Source organism: Lygodium microphyllum, chromosome 5 (assembly GCF_053477565.2).
Source record: "Lygodium microphyllum isolate KBCC chromosome 5, Lygodium_microphyllum_v1.1.10, whole genome shotgun sequence".
NCBI classification, from domain to species: domain Eukaryota; kingdom Viridiplantae; phylum Streptophyta; class Polypodiopsida; order Schizaeales; family Lygodiaceae; genus Lygodium; species Lygodium microphyllum.
The window spans coordinates 30,852,791-30,873,452 of NC_141139.1; positions in this window are offsets into that span (position 1 = coordinate 30,852,791).

The following is a 20,662-nucleotide window of genomic DNA, read 5'->3' on the forward strand; positions in this document are numbered from 1 at the left end:
CTAGTTGAGCTAATCCATTTGCGCTCTCTCTCTCTCTCTCTCTCTCTCTCTCTCTCTCTCTCAGGGCATGGTCTAAGGTTGCTAGTCTAATGTCATCAATCTACATCTGCTTTATTTGAGATCATGGTCTGCATTGCACTACATTTGGACTAACGCCAAGTGGACTTGTTGGGTTGTCAGCAAATTACATGTCCTTGGGGCCTAACTATACATGTGACAAAACCTTAATATGGCACCTACTTCTTGACTCTCCTACATGGTCATTGATCCTGCTACATGCTCCCAAAGATACCAATACTAACTTATTTTCACTTCCTTCAGACGATAGCTCCAAGAAGACTAGCACTAGGCTAGCAGGAGTGAGCACCAAGCACCCCATAGGAGCCCATGTAATCTAGGCCTTGGGAAATGATAACGCTCACCCTTTTAAACATCTTATCCTAACAAGTTCTTGCATAAGGAGTGCATGTCCATCCTGGATATCAACTCAAAGATGCTAACTATTAATTCATTATGTTAAATGATTACTTGCATATGGCATGTCTCAGCCCACAAAACCTCTAGGACCCAATGTTCCATAAAATCCAGCAATGCAATCCTCATGCCATTCATGCCAACTTCCTCTCCACCATCCTACCGTTACATGTCCAACCACCCCACTAGGTACTTCTCTCTCTCTCTCTCTCTCTCTCTCTCTCTCTCTCTCTCTCTCTCTCTCTCTCTCTCTCTCTCTCTCTCTCTCTCTCTCTCTCTGCTCTCTAGTAGAATCTACAAAAAAGGGTTGGAGTCGCATAACCGTAAAATAGGGATTGTTTATTATGTAACAACAATATGTGTTTTGTCAATTACTTTTAATACCCCACACTATTCGAAAGAGTAAGAAAAGACATGTTCAAATTTCATGTTCTGGAGAGATCCATGAGGGGTTGAGACAATTTAAAAGGCATGTTTGAAAACTATGTTGTGGAGAGATCCAAGAGGGGTTGGAAGAATGTAAAAGGCATATGGAATTATAGGTACAAGAGGAGGGGGAGATCACCCCAAAGGTATAAGATGAAATTAAAAATATTCATGTCCACGCGAAAAAAGAAAGTAGCTCATGGGTTGAGGTAAAAAATCACCCAGTAAAGTGGAGGTCGTGAATGCTACTCTTCACAATACAAGGTAGCATATACGCTTTATGAGTGCACATAGTAGGGTGGGCCGATAAGGGCGCCCTCTAACAATATGCAAAAGTACTCGGAATAAAAATAGGTGCAAATGACATGTCGCTTTGATTGCACATGGCATGTGGGCATAATGAAGGTCTTGATTCTTAGGTTTGAGCATGTGGAAAAAAGGAAGACTTTCTTGTCCAAGAGGGTAGCCTTGAAAGGGAATGAGGTATACTTGGATGAAGAGGTCACTGCAGCCCAAGTGGCACGTGGGAAAGAGCACGTGTCTCAAATGCTTGAAGCTTGCCAAGAGGGGAAATTTGAAGTGTATCATTGAGACAAGCAAGTGATAGACAATGAAAATGCTATTTACAATGAAACATCATGAAGCAAAGGAATACAAATAAGGGTAAACAACCTTGATCCAACATCAAATTCAATGAGAAAAAGTGAACAGCTAACAAACCTAAACCAAGGAAACACAAAGCAACACCCTCTAGTGCCTCAAGTAGTCAAGGTCAAGTAATAACACAATGTGAAGGTCTTACGTTATTTAGATATTGCATATTATTCAATTGAATCAAATTTAGCACAAAGCTTATGCTTTGCCTCTTATAGTTAGTGAAAGAGCATCTACGATAGTCTTAACAAGGAAATAGTTATTCTTTAAGTCAGAGAAAACATCGATATCAGTAATAAGAAGCAATAAGTTAACAAAAACTCCTCCTCTTATTCAAAGTGAGACACTTAATCTTGCATCAATAATGTATGTTATATGCATGCACCTATACCCTAAGATCTCTATGGAATAACACCAAATTTTCAATCCTCTTTGTGACATGTGGAATCACATAGAAAACAAACCAACTTCTTTACTTTCAATATAAAGAGCTATCATTCACATTACAATCTGTAATGTGTGGTCACATGACTATGTGACTCAAACAATACATGAATTAAGGATGACAAGAAACATCCATATCAAAATAAGGCAAGATATACAATTTTTATCTCCATGAGATATCTAATATCGTATACTTCGAGAAAGAGAAGAAAACTTGGAGTCTTCAATATTCTACATACTTGTGCCTCCACTTTCAAACTTGCAACCAAGTCATGCTAATTATTTTACCTTGAAAAAACCATTGTAGCAAATGTCGCCTTTAACATAAGGTAAATCTTTAAAGCAAAACTTTCCATCAATCATTACCCTTGCTCACACGATGCCTACTCCCCCACCTCATTAATTGTAGTCACTTAGTCACTCATAAGGCATGTGATGCTCTTTTTGGGGGTAAAGGCACCTATGCATAGTCACCCATGTATTAGTTACACCGACAATACCCACATACCCGCACACCTGTACATTGCAAGTGTCGAGCACCCATCACTATCACTTCATTCTTTATTCTTTCAGCGACATTTGAATAAAAAAAGGGAAGACCACTCACACACTGTGACTATGGGAGTTCCCACATCTTTTGTGTGTGTGTGTCTCTCTCTCTCTCTTGCTCTTACTCCTTTGACCATAGCCCTTGGTTCCGCTCTATGCTTCCACTTGAGGGCTCACTCCCTTCAATTGGTATCAAAGCCAGCTTCATCGGAGCTCAAGCTTGGTTTGGCTTCCATTTGAGCTACATACATCAGGGATTCACCATTGGCAGCCATTGCTTCATCTCTTGAGGTTTGTATTGGTCATCTATTGCTCCAAACACTCATCAAGACTTCTTCAAGCTTGATCTACAGATGTGAACATGAGTGAAGTCATACATGGGTGATGCCACAATATTCATATCTCAAGTGTTAATGTCTACGTGAATTGATTATTTTATGGAATTCCAATTATTAATTGATTTATTATGGCTAGCTGCATTTATTCAATCAATTATTTTTCTTACATGATTTTCTAACTTTTTGATGATGTGTAGAGCAAGATGAATTAGATATTCGCAAACAAGCATAAATTATTTCAAAGACTTATTCATTAAATTATTTAAATAAGATGCACTGCTATTTATTCCAAGGTGTGTATATATCCTCTTTGCAAATATTTATTGATATTTCATACTTTAGAAGATATATTATAAATATTTTAGAAATATTTTATGGCTCTCAACAATTGTGGGTTGTGCAATTGATTGTAACCATTGATACAATTAACTCAAACTCTTTTGCGAAAAGAGTGATTGTAAAGGGCATATCTTTGGGCAAAGCAAGATTCACTTTAATATTATAAATACGGCATGGAGGAGATATCCACTCCATGTACGGGGGAAAATTGCACCCAATAGTGTGTCGCTTTAAATTTACCTTACTCTTCTTTTAGTCTATTTTAAGTTTTATGAGTCGTGCATTCAATTTTCATATAAAAATAGACTAAGAGAAGGCTTATTTTATTTGATTCACTATGCACAAGTTATGTATCCGATCTGTGCAATAACAGTGCTTTCAGAGCTCAACTTACACTTGAGGCTTCCAATAGCCTATCATCTTGTGTGAAAGTGAGCTCTCTAGAGCAATCGATCTCTACGGTCTATCTCAACTCAAACCAACTATACGGTTGGATTCCCATGGCTTCAACACCCCAAACCCCTCTTTTTCTACTCATAAATTCTACAGTTCAGGCCAAGATTGAAAAATTCAACCCCCTCCCCGTCCCCCCCCCCCCCCCCCCCCCCCATGGCACCATCATTCTATGAAGATTATGACAAAAGAAGGTTTGAAAAAACTTATATAAGCTTGATTAATCAACTTTAAATCAATTATAAGAAGCTTTAAAACTTTAATTTTTAATTCATGGAGGGGGGCATTTTTTGCACCATCGACTATAAACGATGCCATCTTATCTTTTTTTTAAAATCAATATTTTCATTAAAGGCTATAAGCCTTGTCTAATCTCTCTCAACTAACCTAACTTCAATCTTCTTTTCTCCAAGTCACCTGCAGATTATGCAGATCAGTCTAAGTCACCATTGACTTCTAGTTTCCAAGAGGTGATTCTTGGTGCGTGGTTACTCTAGGGGCTGTGAAACTACATCAAACTATTATAAAAAATATCCATCTTTCTTGCTTATTCTATCATCTTATTTTTCCAAAAAGTCACTCTTTATTTTGGTGCTTATACGCCAACATTTTATTACCACAGGTGAAGCATCTTTTAATTTCAAGTCATCTCTATTAATAAAAAATCTTCATCAAGCCATACGCAATCATCGCGTCTCATGAAGGGTCATTCGATATATTGCAAATTTTGATTCCGTATCGTCACTTCTCGAACCAACCATGGAGCAACACATGGATTTATTAGCCATGCAATTAGAAGAAGAGCGTCAACATCGATCCCAATTGTAGCAAGAGCTACTATCTCTCAAGCATATGTTCTCTCAAATTTCTTCTGACAACGATGCTTTGGTCCGTACCATCAATGCCACCCTCAAAGCTCAATCCAACCGCAAAGAGGTAAAGACAAGCAAATATACCTTTAAATTTAATACTTATGGTGGTATTAAAGATGGTCGTAAAGTTCTCTCTTTGGTAAGTCAATTTGACTCATATTTTGATAATGAAAGTTTTGTTGAAAATGACAAAATCATGTGCTTCACATTATTTTATCGAACAAAGTCTCTTTATGGTGGGATGTTACATGGAAGAGCAACGATCGTCCTCTTACTACTTGGGAAGTATTCCATCAAAAGGTTCTCACTAATTTTCTTCTTGCTCAATTCGAGTTTCACGTGCAATAACAATGGGATGTTTGTATGCAACGAGAGCAATATACCATTTCTTAGTATATTGAAAGATTCTGGAATACTTTGCTTCAACTTCAAATGGTCAAGCTTGTAGCTAAATCAATGTTTAAAAGGAAGTATATATCTGGCCTTCTTCCGTTCTTCCAAGTTGAAGTCAACATGTTTAAACCTTATACATTGGATGAAGCTATTTCTTTGGTGCATGATGCTAAAAAGAAACAAACTAAAGATTGGTGACCATTTCTAGTTTCCATAAGCAATAATATGGGCAACAACAATTCTTGCTTTAATTCTTTTCGTGCTTCCAACTTTCAATTTGGAAAGAATCATCCTCATCGCCGATGTTGGATGAGAATTTTCTATAATAATATTAGTCAACCTACTTCAAACTCTAATCTCAATATTTCTCATTTGCTTACTAGTTTGCCTAAGCCATATGAACCTAAAAATGTTAATCCAAGTGTCTCAAATACCAATTCCAAGAATGTAATCACTCTGGCCATATTGTGAATCATTGTTCTATGGGCAACACTCATGACTGGAAAAAGCCTATTACACACTTAAATTATCTTGGAGCTGATGAAGCAACTAAAGAACTTGAAGCAATACCAGATTTTGATGAAGCCATGTTTATGGAAGAAAACTCTAACGACATGGATGAACTTACTTTTGATAAAATTTCTATCCATGCTTTATTGAATATGAGATTTAAAATCCATAATTATGAAATGACTATTTTGCATGATTATGGAAGTACGCATAACTTTGTTTCAGAAAAGGTAGTCTGAAAATTGCAACTTAAAATTGTTTCTTCTACTTATAAAGTTAAGGCTGCATTCTTAGGGCAATGATATAACAAAACTAAAGAAGTACATAGTTTAGAAATTTGCATTGGACCTTACAGAGAAAAATGAAATTTTCTAGTAGCACCTTTGCAATCTGCTGCTGATATAATTTTAGGTATGCCTTGGCGGCATCAATTTAATCCTAATATTAACTATGACATGCATTTTATGCATATACAACATGAAGGTAAACTTCTTTTTTTCTTGAAGGACTAATAGCCACTAAGTTATATCCATTAGATTGTCATACTCGGGCAAAGCATGCCATTCAAAAACAATCACAAGCTTTTCTCATATTACTTAATGAAGTTAAAGCTATTAATTCTAAATTCACCAAAAGACAATAAAATTTTATTAATAAACTTTCTAGTTTTTTCTTCTAATTTGCCTCTTCAACTTCATCCCTCATGACCTAAGGATCATCAAATTGAACTTCTACCTAGAAGTCAACCTCCATGTAAAGCTCCTTATCGCCATAACTAGGTACAACAAAAATAAATCCAAAAGCAAGTTGAATAATTATTAAATAGAAAATTAACCCACCCTAGCAATTCACCTTTTGGAGCTCCCGTCCTTTTAGTAAAGAAAAAAAAAATCAAACCTATTAAATGTGCATAAACTATAGAGCTCTAAATAAAGTTACTATTAAGAATCGATATCCAATTCCTCCTGTGGATGATTTGTTAGACAAATTACAATATGCTACTATGTTTAGCAAAATTGACCTTAAAGTCCAGTTATCATCAACTACACATGGGTATCCTTGACATTTACAAAACTACTTTTAGGACTCAAGTTGGCCATTAGGAATTTTTAGTAATGCCCTTTAGTCTTACTAACGCACATGTCACTTTCAATAGAATGATGAATCAAATATTTCTAACTTTTCAACATTGTGTTATTGTGTTTTTCGATGATATCCTTATGTTTATTAAAACTGAAAGAGAACATGAACAACATTTATCTTTAGTCTTTGGTTTACTATAACAAAATCATCTTTTTGCTAACTTAGAAAATAGCACTTTCTTTTAAATAGAAATTGAATACTTAGGTCATATTGTGTCAGCTAAAGGAATTCAAGTTGATCCACACAAAATCGAGGCTATTAATACATGGCCTATCTAAAAAATGTTCATGAAGTCTGCTCATTTTTAGATTTGGTCAATTTTTATTGTAAATTTATTAAAAACTTTTCATTACTTACTTTGCCATTAACTATATTATTAAATAAAGTTCTTGTATTTCATTAGGGCAACAATCAACAACCATCCTTTGATTTACTAAAGCATTCATTAACTCACACAATTGTTTTACAACTTCCTGATTTCAATAGACCCTTCTTCCTAGTTATTTTACTGATGCTAGTGGTTTTGCTATTGGTGTTGTATTGATGCAAGATGATAATCCAATTGTATACTTTAGTTGTAAATTAAAACCTTCTTAACTTAAGTATAGTACCTATGACAAGGAACTTTTAGCAATAGTACATGCATTACACATATGGAAATGTTATTTAATGGGTTCAGGATTTATAATTATGACAGATCAACAAAGTCTCAAACACCTTCTTTCTCAACCACAAATTTCTGATAGATATATGCAATGGGCATCTTTCATTCAGTCTTTCCATCTATTAATCCAGTATCAACCCAGTAAAGAAAATGTTGTAGCTAATGCATTAAGTTGTAAACCATTTGTAAATAATATCTATGTGCTTTCTATATCTTCATTAGATGCTATGAAAAATACTTATTTGCATGACTCTGATTTTCATGATACTTGGTTAAATTTATCTTAAAACCAATGGATTCCTGTTAATAAATTTTATGTATTTGGCGATTTCCTCTTTTACAAGAAATGTTTGTGTGTTACTCAACCCTTTCGTCCTTTTGTTATCCAAGAAGTTCACAATCCACCTTGTATGGGACATCATGTTATCATTTCTACTCTCTGTAATTTGCAAGAAGATTTTTACTAACCTCATATGAATCAAGATGTTTCTGCCTTTGTTTTTGAATGTCTTGTTTGTCAATGAATTAGACGACATCATGGTAAGCAATATGGTTTGTCGATGCCTTTATCTATTCCTAGCTCACCTTGGAAACAAATCTCAATAGTCATTATTACTAGTTTACCACTCACTTCTTCACAAAATAATATGCTTTGGACTATTATCAATCGATTTAGTAAGCAAGCATATTTTATTCCCTGTAAGAAAACTCTAATTGCTTCACAAGCTTCTAATCTTTTTCTCAAGAATATCTTTATACATCATGGTTTGCCACACATTGTTGTCTTTGATCGTGATCCTTGTTTTTGCAATAACTTTTGGGTCACTTTGTTTTCTAACCTTGGTACTAAAATTGATTTTAGTTTAGCTTTTCATCCTGAAACTAATGGTGAAATTGAAGCTACTAATAGCACTATTCTTGATTTGATTCGTGCCTATACTATTTCTTCACCTAGTACATGGGACCAAGATTTGCATCTTTTATAATTTGCTTATAATAATATACCTCACTCTGCCTCCAACAAAGTACCTTTTGAAATTATATATGGTCACAAAATGCCAACACCAACATTTCACTTAAGTTAGAAAGTACCTTATGTTGATGATTGGATTCATACTCGTTCCATTTTTTTTGAACAAGTTAAACAATTAATTGCTAAGACCCAACAATCCTACGTTAAGCAAGCCAATAAGAAATGCCAAGCTATGCATTTTAAAGAGGTGATTATGTTTGGTTGCGAATTGAGAAACATAGATTGCATAGTGTTGAGAAGAATCCTAATGTTAAACTTGCATCTAGATTTTATGGACCGTTCAAAGTTCTTCAATGTATCAATCCTAATGCTTTTAAATTAGATTTGCCCTCTCATTGGAACATTAATAATACTTTTTATATTAGTCTTCTTCGTTCCTTCAAAGGTTCATTACCTATCCATCCTGTGTATGATTCTCCACCATTGCTTAAAGATGATAATGATCTTTTAATTCCTAAATCTATTATTGATATTGGTTACTTGACCACCTGCACTGGCAATACTTATCCTGGCTATCTTATAAAATTTCAAAATCATCCTATTGAGGAAGCTCAATGGATGACTACTCATGCTTTGCGTCATTATCCACATTTATTGACTCCATATTCCACCAATAGCAATTGAGGACAATTGCTATCCCACCCCCGAGGGATGTTGCTAGGTGGCACCTACACGAGGGGATGAGTGCCTTTAATAGTTTTCCCTTGTGTGCATGTTGATAGGATGAGTGCCTTAAATGGTTCTTTGTTAATATGAAGCACGTTCCTAAGAGTGAAACTTGGGCGAAAGGTTGATGGAGATGCCTATCCTTTCGGGGTGAGACTTGCAGATGTGAACGCGGGTGAAGTCGTACGTGGGTAATGCCACAATATTCATATCTCAAGTGTTAACATCTAAGTGAATTGATTATTTTATGAAATTTTAATTATTAATTAATTTATCATGACTAGCTACATTTATTCAATTAATTATTTGTCTAACATGATTATCTAAAATTTTGACAACTAATGTGTAGAGCAAGATAGATTGGATATTCGCGACAAGTGTAAATTATTTCAAAAACTTATTCATTAAATTATTTAAATAAGACGCAACATCGTTTATTTCAAGGCGTGTGTACATCCTATTTGTAAATATTTATTGATATTTGAGACTTTAGAAGATATATTGTAAATATTTTAGAAATATTTTATGGCTCTCAACAGTTGTGGGTTGCGAAAGTGATTGTAAACATTGATATAGTTAACTCAAACTCTTTTGGGAAAAGAGTGATTGTAAAGGGCCTATCTTTGGGCAAAGCAAGATTCAGTTTAATATTATAAATACTATATGAAGGAGATGCCCACTCCATGTATGGGGGAAAATTGCACCCAATAGTGTGTCGCTCAAATTTACTTTACTCTTCTTTTAGTCTATTTTGAGTTTTATGAGTCGTGCTTTTAATTTTTATATGAAAAGAGAGTAAGAGAAGGCTTCTTTGATTCGCTATGCACAAGTTCTGCATCCGATCTGTACAACAACTCTTCTTTCCTTGTTCCTCTTAGTTACACTACTTGAATCATGGAATACATTTTGTATTGCTATATGTATCAACATGCTATTGATGGGGTACAATTGCAAGATGTAGAGGGTGCACTCTTGATTGAATAAGTTAATAAAAAGAATATCGATGCTTCTCACTCCTCTCATGCTTTGACAATTAGAGGCAATAATGGTAGGGGTGATGATGCCCACTGTGCCACAATCTTGCTCTTAGTCACATGGACAGTATTGCAATAAGTCCCGTGTCCATTAGTCGTCTCATTGACTTGTCATTATTGTGGAAAAGCAGGTCATATTCAGCTACAATGCCATAAAATGTGTGAAGACAAGCGCAAGGGTAAAGTACATGACAAAAATAATGATTGCAGCATTGTCCCTACTAAGTCTGGCTTTAAGATTGAAGAGATTAATGTTGTGCAAACTAATTCAAATGAGGATTTCATACTTGCAGCTTCTTCTCTTGATACTTCACAGTTGAGTAATACTTTTGTCAGGGTATACTCAGTGTTGGTTGATAGATTCAGGGGCTTCCTTCCATGCAATCCCTCACACAGAGTGGTTTCACTCCTATTGTAGTATGACTACATCTGTCCATTTGGGTAATGACCTTGTATTGGAGATAGTTGGTATTGGGGATATCCAGCTACAATTTGATTGAGGTTGCATATTTACTCTTCATGATGTACATCATGTATCAACTCTCACAAAGAGCCTTATCTTTGCTGGCACTTTGAATGATGTAGATTATGTAGTTTCTTTTGGTGATTCCTCATGGAAGATTACCCGTGGGAATCTTGTCATTGCATGTGGTTCTAAGTCTGATACTCTCTATCCCTTGCTCATATTTGGGTTAGTCAACCACATTTTGGCAGTGGATGCAGTTCCACATGTATCTTTGTGGCATCATTGCCTTGGGCACATGTCCTTGAAAGGAATGAAAATGCTTACCCATTTGCAATACCTTTTGTCCCTTGACTATACATTTTTGAGTCTCGTGATCATTGTTTATATGGTAAGCAAACATGTGATACTCATAAAAAGTCTAGTATGACACGCATGGGTGAGCCTCTGGCTCTTGTTCATTTGGATGTATGTGGTCCCATGCCCTGCAAGTCGTTAGGTGGCGCGAATTATTTCGTTACCTTCATTAATGACTATACATATAAGGTCTAGGCATATCCTATTAAGCAGAAATAGGAAGTCTTGGCTACATTTCATCATTGGTTTGCTTTGGTTGACAACTAGTTTGGGCTTAGACTGAAATGCCTAAGGTAAGATAATGGGGGTGAGTATGTCTCTAAAGCCTTTGAGGTGTTTTGTGACATGAGGGGTGTTAAGAGTCAGTTGACCGCTAGCACATCCCACCCTAGAATGGTATGGCCTAAGCAAATGAATAGGATAATTCAGGAGCGAGTTCACAATATGCTTAGCCAAGCAGTCTTACTATGGCATTTTTGGACTGAGGTAGTTACTACTATCATCCACTTAATAAATCGGTTCCCATGTACTGCTCTTGACTATTAGGTTGCATATGAGGTATGGTTTGAAAAACCTTCCTCATATGCTTACTTGCATGTCTTTGGTCACGAGGCTTTCTGCCATGATCCCAATGACAAGTGCAATAAGCTGGATCCTAAGTCTAGGAAATGCATCTTTATTGGTTATGGCGATGTAGGTGAGATGGGGTATCGCCTATGGGATCCGCAAAACCATGATGTTGTTTTTCATGAGGAGAAAATGCATAAGCAGCCTGAGCATGTCATTGAAGTACACACGGTGATGTTTTAGGAGGAGCCTCCTACTACTGTATAGCTAGTTAGACAACCTATAGTAGTAGCTAATGTCCCAATGGCTAAGGTCCATTTTGATGCTCTATAAGATGTACAGGCCCCACAACCAATGGTAGTCTACTAGAGATAGATGACAACATTGCGCAATTTGAGCCCTCTATGGATTATGCTATGGTGACAAATGCTGGCGAGCCTCTTACCCACGATGAGACCATGTGTAGAGGTGATAGTCACTCTTGGGAGAGGGCCATGCAGTTAGAGTACGACTCACTACAAAACAATCATACATGGGATTTGGTTCCTTTGTCTAGTGGCAAGTGTGCTTTGCCATGTAAGTGGATGTACAAGTTGAAAAGTACCCTTGGATATCCCAAGTTGAGATGCAAGACCAGATTGGTTGCTAAGGGCTTCAAGCAGCACGAACATGGTGTGCACTTTGATAAATTCTTTTCTCGTGTTGTAAAGATGACTACCTACACTTGGTATTGGCTTTGGTTGCTCAACTTGACTTGGACCTTTATCAGATGGATGTCAAGATGGCTTTTCCTCATGGGGACTTGCATGATGAGATTTACATGGAGTAACCTGAGGGCTTTCTAGACCTTGGCAGGAAAGCAAGTTAAGCATTGCAAAGAGCGAGCCATACTAATCAAAAGGGACCCATAAGCCTCATCCTCTTGGTTGCTCTCCATACTATCATTCTCAGTCTCAACCCTAGGAGTTGCAAAAGGTCTCTCCACCAAAGGCCACACAATGCGATCAATAATATCAAGGTCACTATCAAATGAGTAACATGGATGCCTAGAAGCCATGCATACACACATCAATGGAGTTGTACCACAACTCATTTGCAAAGCTCGGGCACAGTTATCTTTGCTTGGTTGATCTGATTTTGTATACTTTAGACACCAGCACTTACCTTTGTTAGTTTGATCTATACATGCATATTAGTTATGTACTAAGCATCATTGCTCTTTGCTAAAAAATGCGTATAAATACACCTCTATTAAGACTCTCATGTTGCGAAGGTAAATCTATTGAGGGCTCAGCAAAGTCATCATGTATCCCAACTATCAATAAACAATGCAACACTTCAAAATTAAACTTGTTACATTTCAAAAAAAAAAAAAAGGAATTCATTGAGTACCTACCAGTCTCTTTACGTTTCCCTTGCTTTGGTAAGTTCTCCTTCCCTTTTGGAGCCCTATCTCTCCTCTTAGGCTCGTGTAGAAGGAAGACAAGATGATGGATTTAGAAGGAAAACAAGATAAATGATCTTTCAAAGATATGCATAACAAAGGTGACAAGGAAAAGTTCAAATGCCAAATTAGTCTTACCTTGTACTTGTGAACGAGCCCCATCTCTAAGCTATTTGAACTCATCAAATTTTGTCTCTCACTTGGCAATACATTAGGTTTTGATGTATCCAACCACCATGGATAGTTCTCAATCTCATATCTAGAAAGCCCATCCTTGCCATCCCCATACATAGTGCATTCCTTGCTTGTAATGTTAACCCAAGGCTTACAAGCCATCAGGAATTCCACTATCAACTTAAGATCCCTCTAAGTGCAAGAAGTAGCTATCATGGAAACATAAAAGCAAAAGCTATGCATTCACAAACAATGTATCCACCAATCACGAAGACATAGAAAATAGTAGCAAGGATGGGCTCCTTTAAACAAGGAAAAAGCTTACCTTTGATAATTGTATTTGCACTTCAAATTTGCCAAAATTTCCTATTTCTTGATCAATTTGTGGTCCTTGTTAAGATTCTTTGTTGCCTCTCCTATCTTTAAATACAATTCTTAGTATAACTCAACCTAAAAACCTAAAGATTAAGAATGTTTAGTCCTCGAATTTTGAAAATGCTAGTATACAAAAGGAATATCTAATAAACTAGTTGTGCCATATCCTCTCTCATTAATGGATACTATGATAGGGAGCTTTTTGCCTCAAGTTTCTTCTTTGCCTCTGATGTCGTAGCAACTTCTAATGGTTGTTCTTGCAAGTATACTTTTATATCACAGTCACAAATGTTAGTAGCATTAACCAATGCATATGAGATTGTAACATGACTTCATGCTCATTCAAGTTTGAAGATGAAAAGATTAGAGCTAGTATACAAGGTAAGGTGGCCTCTCAATCATGTACAATAAAATTACCTTGTGAACATATACTCTTGCCCACTTGAAGGCCAAGCATAGATGCTTCATAGTCTTACCCACTTTAAGGCAAAGAGCTGGTGCTTCACAATCCTACCCCTAATCTAACAACATGCACAGTTTGTAATTGACCCTTATGGGTATAGCTTTTATCATCTCAACTTGAGTTCTACTATTTGACATCATTGGTAAGGGACTTAACAAATTGTTTGGTCTTGAACCTCATGATGATTATTGGGAAACTTAGTGAACGAAGTTGAATGATGGAGGCCTTGTTTTTAAAAGGTCAACTTTCTTATTAGCTCTATAGAAATTTTAAATCTTCGGATTATCAATGCAGGCTAAGACTTTGTTTCTTGTCTCCTATAAATCAAACTATATCACACACCCTACACCATGTTAATTATCATGGCGTGCTCTCTCTTCATTTGGCAATGCACACTCTACAACATTGATGGAATTGTGCATTGTTGAAGAATTGTTGTTCTTGTTTGAATGAGATTGATTTGTTAAGAACACAGTGCACCCAAACACAAAGCATCTATCATCAAATGACTTAACATTAGGCATCCACCTAAAAAATAAAACATTTCTCAAATCATTCGAGTGAATGTGTCTCTTTCTTTCTCTTTTTCCTCGTAAGACTGAAGTCAAATTTCATCCCATTTGTGTTAACATTGAAAGTTGGACTTATAGCTATGAAGTTATGGATAAGTGCCAATGCTTAGCATTATGAACACTAATTACATAGTCTTCCATAGTCCTCCTTTGCAACCTCAATGGTCATCATTTACTGTGTCTCCCATCTATAATTTATTGTGTTTAGATATGGAGGATTACCAAATCCAATTGTTGGCTACTCTCTCTCCAACTTCAACTACAAATGTTCCTTCACATCATCATTTGCTATTTTTGTATAGATTAGACATATTTAGCTTTTGGGTTCAAATGGCACACTTTTTTAGCATAATATGTTGGTTTTTAAATATGTAATCACATCTAGTTTTGGACTTCTTTCCATCACAAAATTTGGATACAAAGGGGAATAATGAGCATATGACTCATCAACCCACAAAATCAAATATTATCAATGTTCCTTCAAATCAAATATGGAGTATTTTGAATCAATTGCTCATTCTTATTAAAGATAGCAATAATGCACATAGAAAGCCAAAACTAAAAATCATAAACATCAAGCTTGAACCAAAGTCCTACTAGGTTAAATGATTATTGAAAGGTTTCCACCACCTCAATGTACTGTCATAGCTATCTCATAAAACAATCCAACAAAAATGGCAGCTAGTGTGGAATGTTAGAGCAATCTTGAACATTGCTGCCTATGATGTGCAATGCGATCTTCTCAATGTGCTGTGGTGTTCACAATATGATGTGTCTATGATATACTATGATCTTCTCAATGAATACCAAAATTTTCAAAATCAACAATCTTCTCAATGCATACACTCACAAATAAGGCTGCCTAAACTTGAGCCATGAGGCCAAGCACCGATGCTTCCCCTTGCAAGCACTAGATTAGGACATGCACGCATGCACGCACGCACGCACGCACACATGCGCACACACACACACACGCACGCACGCACACATGCACACACACACACACACGCACGCGCGTGTGCACACACACACACACACACACACACACACACACACACACACACACACACACACACACACACACACACACACACACACACACACACACACACACACACACACATTTAGTCCTTGTCTTCTAAGTTCTATTTGTGTAGAGGGTGTGTGCACATAGTAAAAGTGTGTCTCGCCTCATAACGTCAAAATTGCTAGCAAAGGGTGGGGAGTTTATTCCTCTTTATTGGCAATTATGCATGTTGCAGTGTGCAAAATGGGTACACATCTATTGGTGCATCGTTGCTTGGATATTTTCAATGGTCTTTTTTTATTAAATAAAATATTGTCCTTTAGTTCAATATATTGAGTCCTCTTATACCATGTAGGATTGTTTTGCTATATATGTTATTGTTATCTCGTACCCTGTTAACCACATCCAAATACTAGAAATGGTGCACACAATAGACATTAGGAGTGGTACCTCTATTCGGGTTCTCTCTCTACGTTTTGAGTCAACTAAGATATTTGAGATTAGTGGTAGATGCTTGTCTTTGTAATACTATTGTAAAAGAGTCCCTATATTCTAGTAAGCAAATGGTGAGTTTGCATTTCAACTAGCTACTTCCATGGAAAGGGACTGTATTCTCTCCATCCCTACTACTGATAATACAACAAGCATAGACTTGGATAGTGTTGCATTGGACTTTGTCTTAACATCCACCTCCTGACTTTCATTTGTGGGATCTTCCATGTTATCCTCTATGGAGGGCAAGAAGAATAATATCATTGGCCTCCTTAGAAGGTTACCTTTGAATGAATCATTGCTTATTGTAATGATGAATGCCTCCATTGTTATGTAAGTAGATGAATTACCTTCTCAATATGATGGAGACATTGACTTTAAGCTCCTTGTATCCACGAAGGGTAAGCCAATGTCAAAGATAGAGCAAACACATGATGGTCATATTTGGGTGGAGTACAAAACTTGTACCAAATATAATTTTGAAGGTGTGGTTCAACGTAGCTCATGTGGAGTATACTTAAGATGTTTTAATTTAGAGTGCTTGTATTATGGATGCACTAAGCAATACAATCAAACATAGTGGAAGGCGAAGTTATGCCAAGTGCCCTCTATCAATATTTTGACACAAGTAAATGGGACACCGGTGTGCCATACCTATTCCACCACCCCAGAGTGTTTGGATGTTTGTGAGTGTTGCATATACTATTGCTATCTTGCTAATAGAGCCAACACCACCAAGTGTGCCATACACATGGGATATCATAATCACCCCATCCCTAATGGGGTTTGTAGGAAGAATATAGCAAGTGTATAAGCCTTAGCGAAGGATAAAGCCATTTTAGATCTTGATACAAAGTGCAAAGAGGTGGAGACAAGTGTTGCAAGGGACTTGGTGATGGAAATGATTGAGGGAGGAGGTTGGGGGGGGGGGGGGGGGACAATGAGGCCAAGGGTGAGCATGGTGTTGAGATTCTATTGGAGAGAGTCACTCCTCTTATCTAGAGTAAAATGTGTTGAGATTCTATTGGAGAGAGTCACTTCTCTTTTCTAGAGTAAAAGGTGAGTATTTTTAATAGGCATGCTCATTCATAATGGAATTGAATGTTGGTCTAACATTTTGTGTCTTCATAGGATACAAAGGATCATGGATATTGCAAGATAGAATATAAAAGGTTTAACGTTAGGCCTTGAGGCATTGTTAGAGTTGAAGGATTGAACAAACAAGTGATATCCTTACTTTCGCAACATCTTGTTTCCAATTTAGTTGGCTCATGCAGGGGAGCCACATATTTAAAATGTCTACTATCGTGGAACTGGTGTAGACCTTGTTAATCAAATGAGACATGGAGGCCCATTGGAGCACCAGTTTGTGCATTTTGATGAATGGGATTCACTATAATGAGAGATCATGCTCCTTTTATTGGGTAAAGAGTATGTTGGAGCATACGAGACAATGTATCAAACCACAATTCCAAGAGGAACACAAGGAGCTATGCTATCAATGGAGGGATGCCCCAAGTGAGGTATGTGCTTAGGAAGCAAAGGGCAAACTCATTAGCTTTTGGAGATTGGGTCATGCTCATGAGGATGAATTACAACGCTTAGACACATGGTTTTCTTGGTGGGAGGTGAGAGAGTTCCACTGGGCAAGATGGATGCTAAGTCAAGGGGATGGAGGTCACTTTCTACCTACAACCAATTTTTTTGACTTAATATCCACTAGGCAAGGTGGATGCTAAGTCAAGGGGATGAAGATCACTTTCTACCCACAACCAATCTTTTCGAATGCAAGCATGTATCAATGAGGGCAACCCTTGAATATGCTCAGCAAGTTAGCTTGTACTTTGCTTGTGCTACTGTAGACCTCGCTATATCAATTCTTTAAAGCATCCATTACAAAGCTTATTTGGCAAGAAGACATGAGAGATTTGGAACAAGCCTTAGAAATATACATGATAGATTTATGGTGGGGGAAGAAGGGATGCTAGCAAGAAAGCATTTGTTGGATAGAACATCAAATGTGTTGGAGGAGCATTAAATAATAACTAATTTGCAAAGTGGTGTTGATCAATGAACTGTTATGTGAAAGAGGAGAAATGTGCATGCAAACATTGTATTGGACACTGAAAATCATAGGCTAGAGTATGAGAATGCCAGTATTCATCATCCAAGAATAAGGGAAGGGTCACACTCCTTGGAGACATTCCTAAAGCGATTGATGTGGATGTGAAAGAGTGGGTGATTTGTCAAACACCAAGAAATTGTTGATCCACATGCTGGGGTGTGTTGTAGGGCAAAGCAAAGTGATGTGCATCCTTTGTTCATGATGGAAGAGGTGGAAGAGTTAAGGGTGTCCCTGCACCATTGCTTCAAGGGTTGGAGACAATTTAAGGATAAGTTGGCAAATGTCTTGGTTTTGTCCCTCAAGTGCGGTTCACTCTTCTAGGATTGATAAGCAAGTTCAAAGTTACTATGAAGCAGCACCATTAGTGTAGAAGGTAGCCAAGAGGATGTGTTTAACTACATATGAGACATCTAATTTGGTTCCCAAGGATTTCTTTTGGATGGTGTGGAGCATAGGGTGCCAAATGTGCTAAAAACTCCAAGCAATGTGCATCCCTCAAGTAGAGGAGATGGTCATGTTATTAGATAAAGAGAGAAATTAAGCAAGGTTAATAATGAGTGCATTGACCATGCTCATCTATTGCAAGGGGAAACTATTCATGAGACTACAGTTGTCCTTAACGAGTTCCATATTTTCTGGGTTTCAATAGTGGAATTGAAGAAGATAAGGATTACCTATTCTATCAATCTATGTGAGATTCCAAGATGCTCATGTCCTAATTTTTCTCTAGAGACTGAAAGAAGGAGCCCTACATGCCTTGTGTTCATTAGGGTTCTTGGATTGGAGCCCTCGGTTCACAAATTTATGCATCAAGTAGCTCTAACATAGTTGGAGATCACTTTAACACTATCAGGGCATATCAAAGTTCCTTCTATGGGTATTGTGTAGGTAGTGATTGTATGTGAAAGAGAAACTTGGGTTTGGTGGTAAGCATGCAATGCATTCCACATTTTGGTCTAGTTGAGCTTGCTAGTGGATTTTGGAGGGAAAGAATACACAACTTTTTTGAAGGGAAAGCATACACTAAACTTTTATGTGTCCTCATATGTCAGGCCTATACATGTATTGGTTATCATAGGTTGACATGTTTGGATGTGTGAGGTTACGAATGCATTCCTATTCATAAAAATATAGAACTGTAAATATTATTCTAGCATATTGTACACTTTTGGCATGTATAAAAGGGTAAATGTGTTGTTCTTGAAAAAGTGTGGTGTAAGGATGATTTATCTTGACTACCATCCCCACCCTTGAGCCCCCACTAGGACCATTGACCTCCTGATAGCGTGGGACCACCCTAGCCATAGCCACGGCAAGAAGCAAAGCCTAGTGCCCATGCCCAACCACCCCCACCCCTGCAGGAGACACATTTCGAGGATACAAGGGATACTATGCCACGGCAAGAAGCAAAGCCCCCGGCACCCATGCCCAACCAGCCCCCGCCCCCACAGGAGGCATATGTCGAGGATACAAGGGATACTACACCGCCACCAGAGGGCCCTGCCCTGTCGATTCAGCCTCTCGATGTTAGATAGACCCATGTAGGACATTTTAGGATGACTAAGCTCCATGAGCAGTTCCACACCATACTTGGAACACATATGAATTGTACCCAGCCTATATACCATTTTGTACCTACTCAATTAGTTTATCATAGCATTTTGGGCTATAGTATGGCAGATGTTTGGGCTTGAAAAGACTTGCATTTGAGGACTTTTGTGGAGCAGTTGGACATTGATTTGGATTTTTCCATTACGACCTTGGATGCTACTTGGCCTTATGCTCAAATGATTTTCTTGGATCTTGGATGTTTGGTGGATGCAGATACATGTTGAGCAGTGATTGCTCCATTTTTCTTTGGCAGTTGGATATTGAGCTTTGATTGCTCGCTGAAGTTTGGATTTTTTGTGGGATACCTGGTTGTAGTGGACTTTACAGTGCTTGGGCTATAGTTATGGCTTTCTTGCTCCTTTGTTGTCTAGCTTCTATGCTAGTTGGGCTACTGTTGCCTGTCGCCCGTCCATGTTAGAGAGCAGATGCTGTGTATGCTTACCCGTTTATGCACATGGTCTACTGTTGTATACCTTACAGAGCCACTAGTATGGATGATGTTGTACAGGTATTTGGGCTTCTCTTGGAGCTTGACCATTGCAGGATCTTATGCCACTTACAGGTCTTGCATTGACTTGGATGCTACTATGTGGTCTGATGTACTGCAAAGTCATTTTTGCCACTATGGTTATGGGCTGATTTCATGGCTGAATACCATATGCTCTTATGACAGATGTCTTATGCTTTACCGCATTGTGGTTGGTTATATCATGCATCTGGCTACGACTCTTCTTCATGTGGGAGATTTTGCATTCTTGGTTGATGCGTTTATGTCCTCCCGTTCGTTGAGGTTTCATGAGCCTTTGCAGCATGCTTCTACCACTGACGTACTTGCCTATGATTGTCTTTATGAGCAGGTTCCCTTTGTTGGGACAGCCTTCGACTCCTTGAGCTCCGTGGATGCTATGGATAGCCCTATTCATGATGACTTGGATTCCTTGTCATCTTCTACAGGTTCTTCAGTTACGAATGTTGTATGCTTCCATTGTGGAAAGCTTGG